The 13,040-nt window shown below is 43.3% G+C and overlaps 1 pseudogene; it reads left to right on the top strand.

Moving 5' to 3' along the window:
• Positions 1–8,965: 8,965 nt before the first annotated feature.
• Positions 8,966–11,896, top strand: LOC131177913 (uncharacterized; annotated as a pseudogene).
• Positions 11,897–13,040: the final 1,144 nt, after the last annotated feature.

The raw sequence follows: 13,040 nt of genomic DNA, 5'->3' as shown, positions 1-13,040 counted from the left end.
CTCTACATTTTCAGTTTGTTCATTATCTGGTCACACTCTCACTTTCAGCCCTTTATCATCTCTGTCTTCATTCCTATTATCCAAGCTCAACTTCATTTCACTTGGTTTTTATCTTAATCTGATTACATTTTAGCTAAGTACCCTTCAGTTCACGATGAACATCAACCCTCAGGCTAATCAGTCCGCTGTCTTATCACCATTTGTCACCCCGTAGTTATTTCAATAGATTTGGCTCCTTACAGGTAAGAGCTCATATTGCTGTTTTATTAACTGTTTACGTTTACTTTTTCGCACTTTCTTCGTTATTCTTGCGTATGCGATTTTCTCCAAGTTCATTTAGTGCCAAAGAACCTTAAAGAATGTTACTCTTGAGTTTATTTCTTTAGTGATCAGTCTATCATTTTATTAACCTTCGTCGTTTCTGAATGCAAATTTTCTAGTTCCTAGTAGTGTGTAAGTGGTTAGGTATAATGTAGATAACTGCAACTTACGGGTCTCTTTTAAGAGAGAGAGCCTGAATAACACGTCAGGAAAATAGCCAAACTATTAGGCTGACGAAAACGGCAATTCGGCAAGATGCCATAAAGTGGAACAAAACCAAAGTAAACAAAACAAAATAGATCGGACATTAATAGGTACTGGTAAAGTGACCTTAGGGGAAGTCAGCAAAATTCAGTCCAGCTTCTCTTATTTAGTCACAAAATATCAATTAGAAGCCTTACCCCCCCCCCCCCCCCCCCAACACCTTAGGACGTCAGAATCCTTAGTTTTAGGACCTTATGACATGGAGCTGAAATTAAAATTCGGGAGATCCGAAAGATCCCATTCAGGTCCCTATTAACTTAATAGAGATCGGAGGAGAGTTCTTATCTGGTCTCAACTCAAAATTTTAAATAAATACTTAATAGAGATCGGAGGAGAGTTCTTATCCGGTCTCAAATCAAAATTTAAAATAAATACTTAAATAGAGATCGGAGGAGAGTTTTTATCCGGTCTCAAATCAAAATTTAAAATAAATACTTAAATAGAGATCGGAGGAGAGTTCTTATCTGGTCTCAACTCAAAATTTTAATAAGCATTAAATAGAGATCGGAGGAGAGTTCTTATCCGGTCTCAACTCAAAATTTTTAATGATCTAATAGAGATCGGAGGAGAGTTCTTATTCGATCTCAACTCAAAATTTTAATAAATATTAAAGAGTTCGGAGAAGAGTTCTTATACAACTCTTAAATTAAACTTTAATAAAATAGTTCTTTTAGATAAGATTAACCTGCAACAGTAACTCACTAAGGTCGTCTCATTTACTTATGTATCTGGGTGATCCAAATTTAGTGAAAAATCAAATGCTCCTTTAGTCAAAAGGATCAACATGTCCATTCAAGCCCTTCTAACTAATGCAAAGTTAAATCTACTTACCCTTATTAAGGGACGAGGTGGGGTGCCTAACACCTTCCCCACCCGTTTACGGACCCCGAACCTAGAATCTCTGTTTTGAAGTGGTTTTATTTCAATTTATCTCCACAGATGGTTTTCTTTAGTTTCCCTCAAAACTAAGGTGGCGACTCCTCACTCTTTCCCACTTCGGTGAGTGATCATCCAGGCGATCGCAAAATCCCTTGCGACAGCTTGGCGACTCCACTGGGGAGTTACAAAGACTGGCTTAACCCCGGTTTATTGGTCCAAAAGTAGATTTAATTTTGTCCGATCAAATTATAGTTAGATGGGCTCATTCAGCGATGTTTTATACGTTAATTATTGTTATTGCGGCTAACTATTTTGCCTGTTTTGCCTGTTTTATCTCCTTACAGTGCTCTTCGTTTCAAAAAAAAGAAAAAAGGAAAAAATGGAAAAATAGAATCCCCCTGAATTGGGAAGAGGTAAAGGTGTCCCTTCACAGACTGAACACTTACACGATGTCCTCACACACTTTGGCCCTATACCCGGGCTTTCTTACCCTTTTAGGAAAATAGGAGGGGGTCATGTAGCGGTACCCGTGGGTTTTACCCCGTTATTATCCGTGAAGGCTTCTGCTCAAATTGAAACTCGTTCTATTCACTATGATACCCGTGGAATTTTCCCGATAATATCATGGGGGTAGAATGGGGCTCTACTGTTTACAGTAGGGGCAATTTGGGAACCTGTGGCTTTTAGAAAATTAGACCTTGAGCTAAACTATCATAATAGCTGAAAGCCATAGTAAGCTACCTCGTAAGATAGAACTATCCAATTAGGTAGCACTCATCCGGTATCAGGAGTCTCCCTATGCTAGGACAAAAAGGGGCATACTTACTCTTTCCCTGTTCTGCTTTAATTTCCTTTTGTTCATTTTTGTGAGGGTAATCTTGAATTCTACTGAAACACCTACGCATTTTCCTACTTTGATAAATGTGTATGTGTCACCTTGTCAATAGTATGATTCAAAATTACCCTAATTTATCTTTCTAACGAGTTTTCCCGCAGGCATTACCAAACCAAGAGTCTGTAAAAGGATAGGCATCATATTTATCATGGCATCCTCGAGTCAGTCGGCAGAAGAAGTTCAGAATGCTAAACTTTGGTCCAAATCAATTCATACTCCAGTACCCTCACAAAATGATAGCTTATTGCCTTCATTAGATCTGAATAAAATTGAAGTTAGAATGAACAGCCTCGAGGGTCTGTCTGATGGATGGGGGTCGCTTCCTGATCAGGTCAAGGTACGATTTGAAGAGAAGTATGGGAGGATTGCAACCTTAATGCGAGTCAAGGTCCAAATCCCGGCACTAAAAGCCATGTTGTCAGTTTGGAACCCTAAGTACGGGGTATTCTCTTTCAATGATATTGATACAGTTCCTACTCTGGAAGAATATTAGGCATTACTAGGGATCCCTTATTCAACACAGAATCGGATCTACCTACACCTTGAGCATAGGCAAACCTGGAAACGATTAACACATTTGTTGGGCATCCTTTCGGAGGAAGAAAAGTCAAAAGAAACTGTCAAAGGAAACACACATGGTTGGTATTGGACATATCTCCAGAAATGGTTAGATCAGTACCTCCAAGAGAAAAAGTGGAATCAAGCTTCAGTGGCACTTGCCTTGGGGATCTATGGTCTGATTTTGTTCCCGGGACCATTGGGAATCGTAACTTGCAGCGCAGTGGAAGCATTCTGGACGGTAGAAAGGCAGGAGATCAATCCGATACCGGCAATTCTTGCGGAAACCTTGTTAACCCTAACATACTACAGACAACAGGGGAAAGGGTCCATTAAGTGTTGTTCTCAGTTGCTATACCTCTGGATTATCAGTCACATGTGTCCTGTGGAGACAAAGGGATTAACTTGGTACCTTGACCAGCCTCCCATTGAGAAGATGACCCGGTTAGTAATCAGTCCAAAGAATGAACAGCAGTGGTGGGAATGGATTTTGAGTTTCAATAGCCATGATTACTGTTGGAGGAAGCTGTGGACGCCAGGCCAACCCGTTTTGATCGGTACAGGAGGTAATCAGTCAGTATCCCTAATCGGAGCAACCGGATACACAAGTTACACTCCGGCCTTGGTAATGAGGCAGTTTGGCTCAACACAGTCCAGAATCGACATTGAAGAATATCACCAAGGTCATTTCTACCATGAGCTCAAGGAAGAGGAAGGGTTGAAAATGGCTCGCAAGTCTTGGGAGAACATCACTCTGGTGGAGAGATCGCCTAAAGGCCCAAGCGCCTCGGGCGATTATCTTAAATGGAGAGCTGACAGGGACCGAGAACACTCAACTACAGAATTCGAGGACAGCAACCCTCGCCAAAACACTCTATTAGAAGAAGCTGATAATCGTCTACTTGACTCACTACGAAAAGCAAACACCGAGAACTCCCAACTGCAAGAACAAATAAAACAGTTGGAGGACCAACAGCAGAAACTTAAAAGAAAAGTGAGAAGGCTCAAGGAAGAGACAAGGGCCGAAAGAATGGGGTTCGAAGAGCAAGAGGAACAGTGGGAAAAGGAAAAAGACTCTCTCCAAGCTGAGGTAAAAGAAGCGAAAGTACAGAATAGTAAGCTTCAAGAAAAGATGAAATACCAAGAGGTGCTCGTTGAAGAGTATAAACAGGAAAACAAAAAGAAGAAGCTCAAATTAAAAGAACAGGCACTACTCATTAACGATATCTTGAAAGAGTGTGCTAAGGAAAGGAAAGAGAAAGAAAAACAAGCTGCTCTCTATCAAGGACTGAAAGAGAATGTTGACCAGCTAGAAAGAACGATAGCACAGGGAAAACAAGAATTATTACCTGAGTCCGAGTACGCTCTAAAAGCATTCGACCCTGCCAAACAAGAAGAAAGGTTATATGAGTATCTCAGAAAATGTCATCTCATTATAAAGAACCTTCCAGAGCCTAGGCCAATGTAAAGAACACGGTGTACAAATTATTCAGTTAATGAAATGATTTCTGGACCATTGTTTAGTAAATTTGTGAATGAATAATGTGACTCCCGTAGGAACTCCCTCGCTAGGGTTATGTGAAAAATTGAATGCGCTATATGGACAGGTATCATAAATACGCATTCAATCCAGTCATTCACAGTCAGACTATCGAACGATGCCATGATAAAATTGGTGCGATTATCCTTTTCTGATTTCAACTCGCTCTCAAATGCCATTTGTATCCTTCGTCGCATCAGACTTTTAATTCCTTTGCAAAATTCAAAGTTTATTTAAAATTTTCTTTTTTTTTTACTCCTTACAGGAAATCAATATTGCTTCGAACAAGGCAAGTCTGACCAAGCACGCGATTCAACCCCAGCGAGTGTACTTAACAAGATCTCGAACAAGAAAACTAATGGAAGACCAGGAACAAGTACAGAACCTACAGGGGCAAGTGTCTGAACTAAAAGACCAGGTTTCAGAACTTATGAAATTGATGAGGGAGATGTCTCAGAATAAGCCAGCTTCAGACCTTAACCTGCCATTACCTCCTCCACCACCTCCAACAAATGATCCTCACCAAGCTTCAACTTCTTTCACCTTTCAATCACCTATCCCGGACCCAACAGTCACTGTCAATCCAGTCGTCATGACTAATGACCTGCCTTTCTCCTATTACCCGGCTGTCTCAAATGCCGAGCCTCACCCTTCAGTCCTCATCCTTCCAGTTTACTCCACCCCTCAGCTCCCGGCCGGGGGAGCATATCATGCAGTGGGAGGGGAAAATAAGACAAAAGAAAGTGAGAAACTATCTGTTCTAGAGGAGAGATTGAGAGCAATTGAAGGGCTGAATATGTATGGTTCAGTCGACGTGGCATTGCTTAGATTGGTTCCCGATGTGGTGGTGCCTCCCAAGTTCAAGGTCCCTGATTTCGACAAGTACACAGGGAATTCAGATCCTCGCATTCACTTGGCCACCTATATCGCCAAGATGTCTGCTCTGACAGAGGACGATAGACTGTTGGTCCACTTCTTTCATGAGAGCCTCTCAGGGGCAGCTTTAAGGTGGTGCATTCAGTTGGACAGGAGCAAACTGCGCTCCTGGAAGGATTTAGCTGATGCCTTCTTAAAGCAGTACAAATTTAATTGTGATGTGGCCCCCACGAGAAGGGACCTCCAGAACCTGGTACAGAAAGACAGAGAAAGCTTCAAGGAATATGCCCAGAGATGGAGGGAAAAGGCGGCAGAAGTGCATCCCCCGGTGACCGACAATGAGCTATGCTCTTTGTTCATCGAAACTTTGAAGGCCCCTTACTTCAACTTGATGATTGGGAACACTTCCAACAGCTTCTCTGACATCATACAGGCCGGTGAAAGAATAGAGGCCAATCTAAGAATGGGACGATTGCAGGAGTTGGCTGAGAACCCTGCAAAGAAAACTGCCAACTTTGGCAAGAAGAAGGAGGGTGATGTGCATTCCGTCACCCGTCAGAATAATTACTCCCCACTTCCCCAAAATAACTACCGGCCATATCCTTCCTCTCATGGCCAAACAGTCGCAAACGTTCCACCTCCTTTCCCTAATTATCCACACCCACGCCCACAATACCCTCCACCTACAAATTACCAACCAAGACCATCTCTTCCTCCCGCTCAATCAAGACCACCACTAAACAACCCAAGACCCCCAAGAAACCCTGATCCACCTCTTCCCCTCCCACTCAGTGAAATATACCGATACCTTGTCGGTATAAACCAAATTGTACCAGTTCCCCTAGACCCGATCCAGCCACCATACCCCAGGTGGTATGATGCTACTGCCCGTTGTGAATACCATGGAGGGGCACAAGGGCACTCAATCGATAACTGCGGGGCACTCAGGGGAAGAGTGCACGCTTTAATCAGAAACGGGTGGTTGAAGATTGAGGGAAATGGTTCCCTCCCCAATGTTACCTCAAACCCACTGCCTAACCATAATGCGGGCAGTGGTGTAAATATGATAGAGCACGATGAAGGAGGATCAACGCTGAAGTAGATAAGTGGTTCCTTACTTTAAGGAAATTTTTGCTCTAGCAACAAGGGAAGGCTACCTCTACCCTCGTGTAGCGGATTGGAAGAGAGCAGGTGTCCTTATCATGGAGGGGTGATCACAAGTGCAGGTGTGAGGGATTCGAGCAAGAGGTTCGAACTTATTGTCTCTCAAGGTTACGAGATGCCAGCGAGGTCAAAGATGTATGGGGGGTAAACGCGACTAGATACAATCAGAATGCTTCTACCTCCAAACCCAGAATCACCTTCTCTCCACCAGTAGCTTCACCACCAGTAACTGTTATCCGAACTCCTCCTCAGCTCCCTGTTACCAACACCCACGCCATACCTTGGAACTACAATTTCCAAGTCTTCACCCAAGGAGCATCAAGCAGTACATCAGCTCCTAATCTGGCCTCACCTCCAGCACCACCAAAACCATGCTTTACCCCGCATGAACATTTTAAAATGACTTATGCCGGACCTGCTACCAGTGCTACTCCCCAAGTAGATCCCCAACCCGTCACTGCCACAAAGCCCTCCTCCCTTGAGCAAGAGGTCGAGTTCATAACTCGAAGTGGGAGGTGTTACAGTAACGAAGAAAAAGAAAAGATAAAAGGGAAAGTAAAAATGGGAGAGTCACTGAAGAACACCGAAGAGGAGGTTGAGAAGACAGAGGAAGCAGAGCCTGCTGAGCGTAAAGAAGAGGAGGAGTTGTTACTCCAAATAATGAAGCAAAGTGAGTATGATGTGGTGGAACAGTTGAGGAAGACGCCTGCACGGATTTCACTGCTGTCACTGATCTTGAGCTCAGAGGTGCACCGTCAAGCCCTGCAGAGAATTCTGGATCAGGCCTTTGTGAGCCCCGACATCACACCGGGGCAGTTTGAAAAGATAGTGGGGCAAATCCAGGCATCCAGTTCTGTCACTTTCTCGGAGGATGAGATAGATCCTGCGGGTTTAAGGCACACTAAAGCTCTGCATGTAACAGTGAAGTGTAAGGGTTGTATAGTAGCTAAGGTACTTATTGATAACGGGTCAGCTCTCAATGTACTCCCTAGTGCTACCTTGGCTAGGTTGCCAGTTGACCAATCGGACATACGTCAAAGTGCTATGGTGGTAAGAGCCTTTGACGGTACCAGGAGAGAAGTGTTGGGAGATATTGACTTGCCACTTCAGATTGGCGCATGCACTTTCAGCGTCACATTCCAGGTGATGAATATAGAGCCGGCCTACACTATGTTGTTGGGGAGGCCTTGGATCCATTCTGCAAACGCCGTTCCCTCAACTCTGCACCAGAGAATAAAATACATCATGGATGGCAGAATCATCACGGTGAGAGGAGAAGAAGCCATATTAGTCACCAAGCCACAATCACTTCCTTACGTGGAGGCAGCTGAGGAGTCATTAGAAAGCTCCTTCCAAGCCCTCGAGTTACAAGAAACCATATCAGAAAATGGAGGGGCTATGGCTATGGTAGCCAAAATAATGACAAGGAGTGGGTACGAAGAAGGCAAAGGCCTAGGCGCCACATTACAGGGAATCGTTGAGCCCATACCAACCATCCAGAAGGTAGGCCGCTGCGGTTTGGGATATGAGGAGGATGCCCTTATGGATGGACGATTCTGGATGAGGAAAATGCTCCGAGATCAAAGGTTCGATCGGAAAACGGGAAAGATGAAAGTAGTCCTGAGGATTATGGAGATCTTCACTAAACCGGTCATTCAGCATCAGGCAAACATAGAAGAATCACCCGATGATCCATCCATTGATGTCATCCAACTGGATCCCTTGTATGAGGCCCTAGTCTCGCCAACGACTGAGGGGCAAGAGCTGAACAACTGGACAACCGAGGACGTCCCTGTACTCGATTTCGAGTAAAGTACCTTTGGTTATCTACACTTGATCATTTTGTCCATGGTGACAAGTGTAATACTGTAAATGGACCTTTTTCTTATGGCACAAACGTTAATGAATTAATAGCGCATTTTAAATCCAATTCTCTCTTTCTTTTGAATTCCATCCTTAATATACATTTTTTTATTCATTCAGGACCATTCATCAATTAACACCTAATAATCCAATAGATTCAGAGATTCCTCTGGTTAATTTTGAAATCCCCATAACTGCCATTACTTCAAATGATTCTGAGGAAGACCCTACACAAGAAGACAGTGAAAAGGATGAGCCCTCCCTCGTGCCTTCTGGAGATGAAACACGCACCATAAACTTAGGCACGGAAGAAGTAAAGAAGGAACTTAAGGTTGTGGAGAGTGAGGAATTGGGAGATATGATCAGTCTGCTTAAAGAATTCCTCGACGTATTTTCCTGGAGCTATAATGATATGGTGGGTTTGGACCCCCAGATAGTGACGCACAAAATTCCCCTAATTCCAGGGATAGTCCCGATAAAGCAGAAGTTAAGGAGAATGAATCCCGACACACTGCTCAAAGTTCGGGATGAAGTCAAGAAAGCGATATGTTTGGGTTCTGGAAGTGGTCAAATATCCCCAATGGATAGCTAATGTGGTCCCGGTAATGAAGAAGGACGTGAGAGTTCGAGTGTGCGTCGATTACAGGGATCTCAATAAAGCGAGCTTGAAAGACGATTTCCCTCTCCCTCACATTGATGTGTTAGTTGACAATGCTACGGGATTGGGCAGGTGTTCGTGTATTGATGGGGCATCAGGGTACAATCAAATCCCGATGGACGAGAAAGATAAGGATAAAACTGCTTTCATCACTCAATGGGGAGTATTTTGCTATCGGGTCATGCCTTTTGGGTTGAAGAATGCTGGTGCTACTTACCAGCGTGCAATGGTCACATTATTCCACGATATGATGCATAAAGAGGTGGAAGTATATGTGGATGATATGATCATCAAATATCGGGGAGAAGAAAGTCATGTGCAGGTACTGAGGAAAGTGTTCGAGAGACTCAGGAAATACCAGTTGAAACTGAACCCTGCCAAATGCATATTAGGAGCTAGATCGGGAAAGTTGTTGGGATTCATAGTAAGTGAGAGGGGAATAGAGGTTGATCCAGACAAGGTTCGAGCTATTCAAGAGATGCCATCCCCAAGAACAGAAAGGGAGGTGCGCAGTTTCCTGGGAAAGTTGAACTACATTTCGAAATTTATTTCTAATCTCACTGCCAAAGCTGAGCCTATTTTCAGGCTACTTCGGAAGAACAACTCCACCCAATGGGATTCAGTTTGCCAAGAGGCTTTTGAGAAGATCAAGCAATACTTGTCAAGACCACCAGTATTGGTCCCACCCGTGGCAGGGAGGCCTCTTATCCTATATATGGCAGTCCAGCAGAACTCGATGGGATGTGTTTTGGGACAACATGATGATACCGGGCGAAAGGAGAGGGCTATTTACTACCTGAGTAAGAAGTTCAATGATTGTGAGTCAAGGTACTCCTTCTTAGAAAAGACGTGCTGCGCGTTAGCCTGGACAGCAAATCGCCTCAAGCACTACATGTTGAATCACAAGACATGGCTCATCTCCAGGATGGATCCTATCAAATATGTATTCGAAAGCCCATTCGTGCCAGGTAGGATAGCCAAGTGGCAGGTTATACTCTCCCAATATGACATAGTCTATATGACCCAGAAAGCGGTGAAAGGTAGCGTGATTGCTGACCTCCTGGCAGAAAATCCTATCCAGGATTATGAAGCTCTGGATTTTGAGTTCCTTGATGAGCATATTAATGAAGTGGATTGCGAAGAAGAGGGGCCAGCCGATGTATGGGAAATGTATTTTGACGGAGCTGTCAATTTGTCCGGGAATGGAATTGGAGCTGTATTGATATCCCCGGATGGAAAGCACTTCCCGATAGCCATTAAGTTGAGATTTGACTGCACCAACAACGTCGCGGAATACGAAACTTGTGTGATGGGTCTACAGGCTGCCATCGAAATGAAAATCAGGAAGCTGGAGGTATATGGAGACTCAGCCCTGATTATTTATCAAGTCAAGGGAGAATGGCAAACCAAGGATCCCAAGCTAATCCCGTATCAGAAGTACCTATTGGAGCTGATCAAGATATTCGAAGAAATCTCTTTCACTCACCTTAGTAGGGACAAGAATCAATTTGCTGATGCCTTAGCTACTCTAGCAGTTATGGCTCAGATCGAAGAGGGTCGGATGGCTCAGACATTGAAGATTAAAGCAGGAAGTGAGCCAGCATATTGCTTCATGATTGAAGAAGAGCCCGATAGAAAGCCTTGGTATCATGATATCCTAGTCTACTGTAGAACCAGAGAATTCCCTTTGGGGGCGAGCAAGAATGAAAAGAAGATGATTCGGAGATTAGCATTGGGATACTTCCCCAGTGGAGAAACCCTATACAAGAGGAGCTCCAACGGCGAATTATTGAGATGTGTGGATGCAAAGGAGGCGAAGAAAATCCTTTTTGAGACTCATGAGGGAAATTGTGCAACCCATGCCAATGGGCACATGATGGCTAAGCAAATCATGCGACGTGGGTATTTTTGAACCACAATGGAAAAGGATTGAGTCGAGTATTTCTGAAAATGCCATAAGTGTCAAATCTATGCCGATCCAATCAATGTGCCACCTCACAAGTTGTTCAACCTCGTCTCACCATGGCCTTTCGCAATGTGGGGCATCGATGTGATTGGTCCCATAAATCCCAAGGCATCTAATGGGCACAGATTCATCCTTGTGGCCATCGACTATTTCTCCAAGTGGGTCGAAGCAACATCCTATGCGCACATCACACAGAATACGTTTCTCAGATTCCTCAGAAGCAACATCATCTGTCGGCATGGCCTCCCCAATGAAATCGTCACTGACAACGCCAAGAATCTGAATGGCCCGAAGATCCAGAAATTGTGTGATCAATACAAAATCCGACACCTCAATTCCTCCCCATACCGTCCCCAGATGAATGGAGCGGTGGAAGCTGCAAACAAAAATCTCAAGAGGATAATCCGGAAGATGACGGTCACGTATAGGGATTGGCATGATATGCTTCCTTACGCTCTCCACGCATACCGAACTTCCGTGAGAACCTCAACCGGGGCAACTCCGTACTCACTGGTTTATGGGATGGAAGCAGTATTACCTGTAGAAGTTGAAATTCCTTCCCTAAGGATTCTGAAGGAGTCAGGAATTGATGAGTCAGAATGGATCCGGTCAAGATTGGATCAGTTAAACTTGCTTGATGAGAAAAGGTTAGCAGCAGCATGTCATGGGCAGTTATACCAGATGAGGATGGCTAGAGCATTTGACAAAAACGTTCGCCCGCGCGAATTCCAACCCGGGGACTTAGTTCTGAAGAAAGTACTGCCGAATCAAAATGATCCCCAGGGCAAATGGTCACCAACCTACGAGGGGCCCTATGTAGTTAAGAAGGCATTTTCTGGAGGAGCCTTGATCTTAACCCACATGGACGGTGAAGAGTGTCCGAGACCTGTAAATGCTGACACCGTCAAGAAATACTATGCTTAAAAAAAATAAAAATAAAAATAAAAATAAAATAAAAGTAGGGGTGAAAACCCAAAAGGGCGCTCCTAGCAAAATGTGTGAAAAAAGGCAAAAACCCCGAAGGGGCGCTTTCTGTAAAACGAGTGAAGGATGAAAACCCGAAAGGGCGTCCTTAAAAAAAAAAAAAAAAAAAATAGGGGTGAAAACCCGAAAGGGCATCCCGAGAACAAAAAGGGAGAAATAAGGAATGGGGGGCATGAAACCAGGACGAAGAGGAAACTATCACAGCATGAGCCTTCAGAGAATATGAAATAATGGCATTTAAGGGATTTCAAAATCAGCCACAGGGAATATGTGAGATCTATCTTTGTACCCTTATTCTTTGAAACTTCTTCTTTGTTTATATTAAACCGTAATAAAATCGCACTTCATTCCCTATGCTTCTATCTTTCCCTTATATTCTTTCCCTTATATTTATCTTTCGGCAATCTTGTTATTTAATGCGCTATTTAAATCAGTTAAAATTTTTGCCATAAGATTAAGATTTGACAATTGATAACCTCACGTACTTTACTATGAGATTTGCAGGGAATGACCTAAAAAAAAAAAAAAACTAGAGGTGAAAACCTGAAAGGGCGCTTCTAGTCATATAGACGAAGGGGAAGTGAAAACCCGCGAGGATGCTTTTCAGGAGAAAATCTGAAAAACAAAATGGGGCATTTCAAGAAACAAGGCCATAGGTCGAGTCTTGCAACTCGTCCTCCATTTGTCATTAGTCTTCGGGATTCTGTTAAGTACACTTCATTGGGGAAGAACTTCTTGCGTCCGGATTAGACTTGCTTTGTGAGTGCAATTTAAATTTCCTGCCAGCTTTAATTTCCCGCATTTAAATTTCCTGTTATCAACCTCTGGTTCCTTGATCTAAGTTGATTTTAATTTCCCGCAATTTAAATTTCCTGTTATCAACCTCTGGTTCCTTGATCTAAGTTGATTTTAATTTTTTGCAATTTAAATTTTCCTGTCATCAACCTCTGGTTCCTTGATCTAAGTTGATTTTAATTTCCCGCATTTAAATTTCCTGTTATCAACCTCTGGTTCCTTGATCTAAGTTGATTTTAATTTCCCGCATTTAAATTTCCTGTTACCAACCTCTGGT

This window comes from Hevea brasiliensis, chromosome 2 (genome assembly GCF_030052815.1).
Source record: "Hevea brasiliensis isolate MT/VB/25A 57/8 chromosome 2, ASM3005281v1, whole genome shotgun sequence".
Taxonomy (NCBI): domain Eukaryota; kingdom Viridiplantae; phylum Streptophyta; class Magnoliopsida; order Malpighiales; family Euphorbiaceae; genus Hevea; species Hevea brasiliensis.
This window is presented reverse-complemented; position numbering and strand designations above follow the sequence as displayed.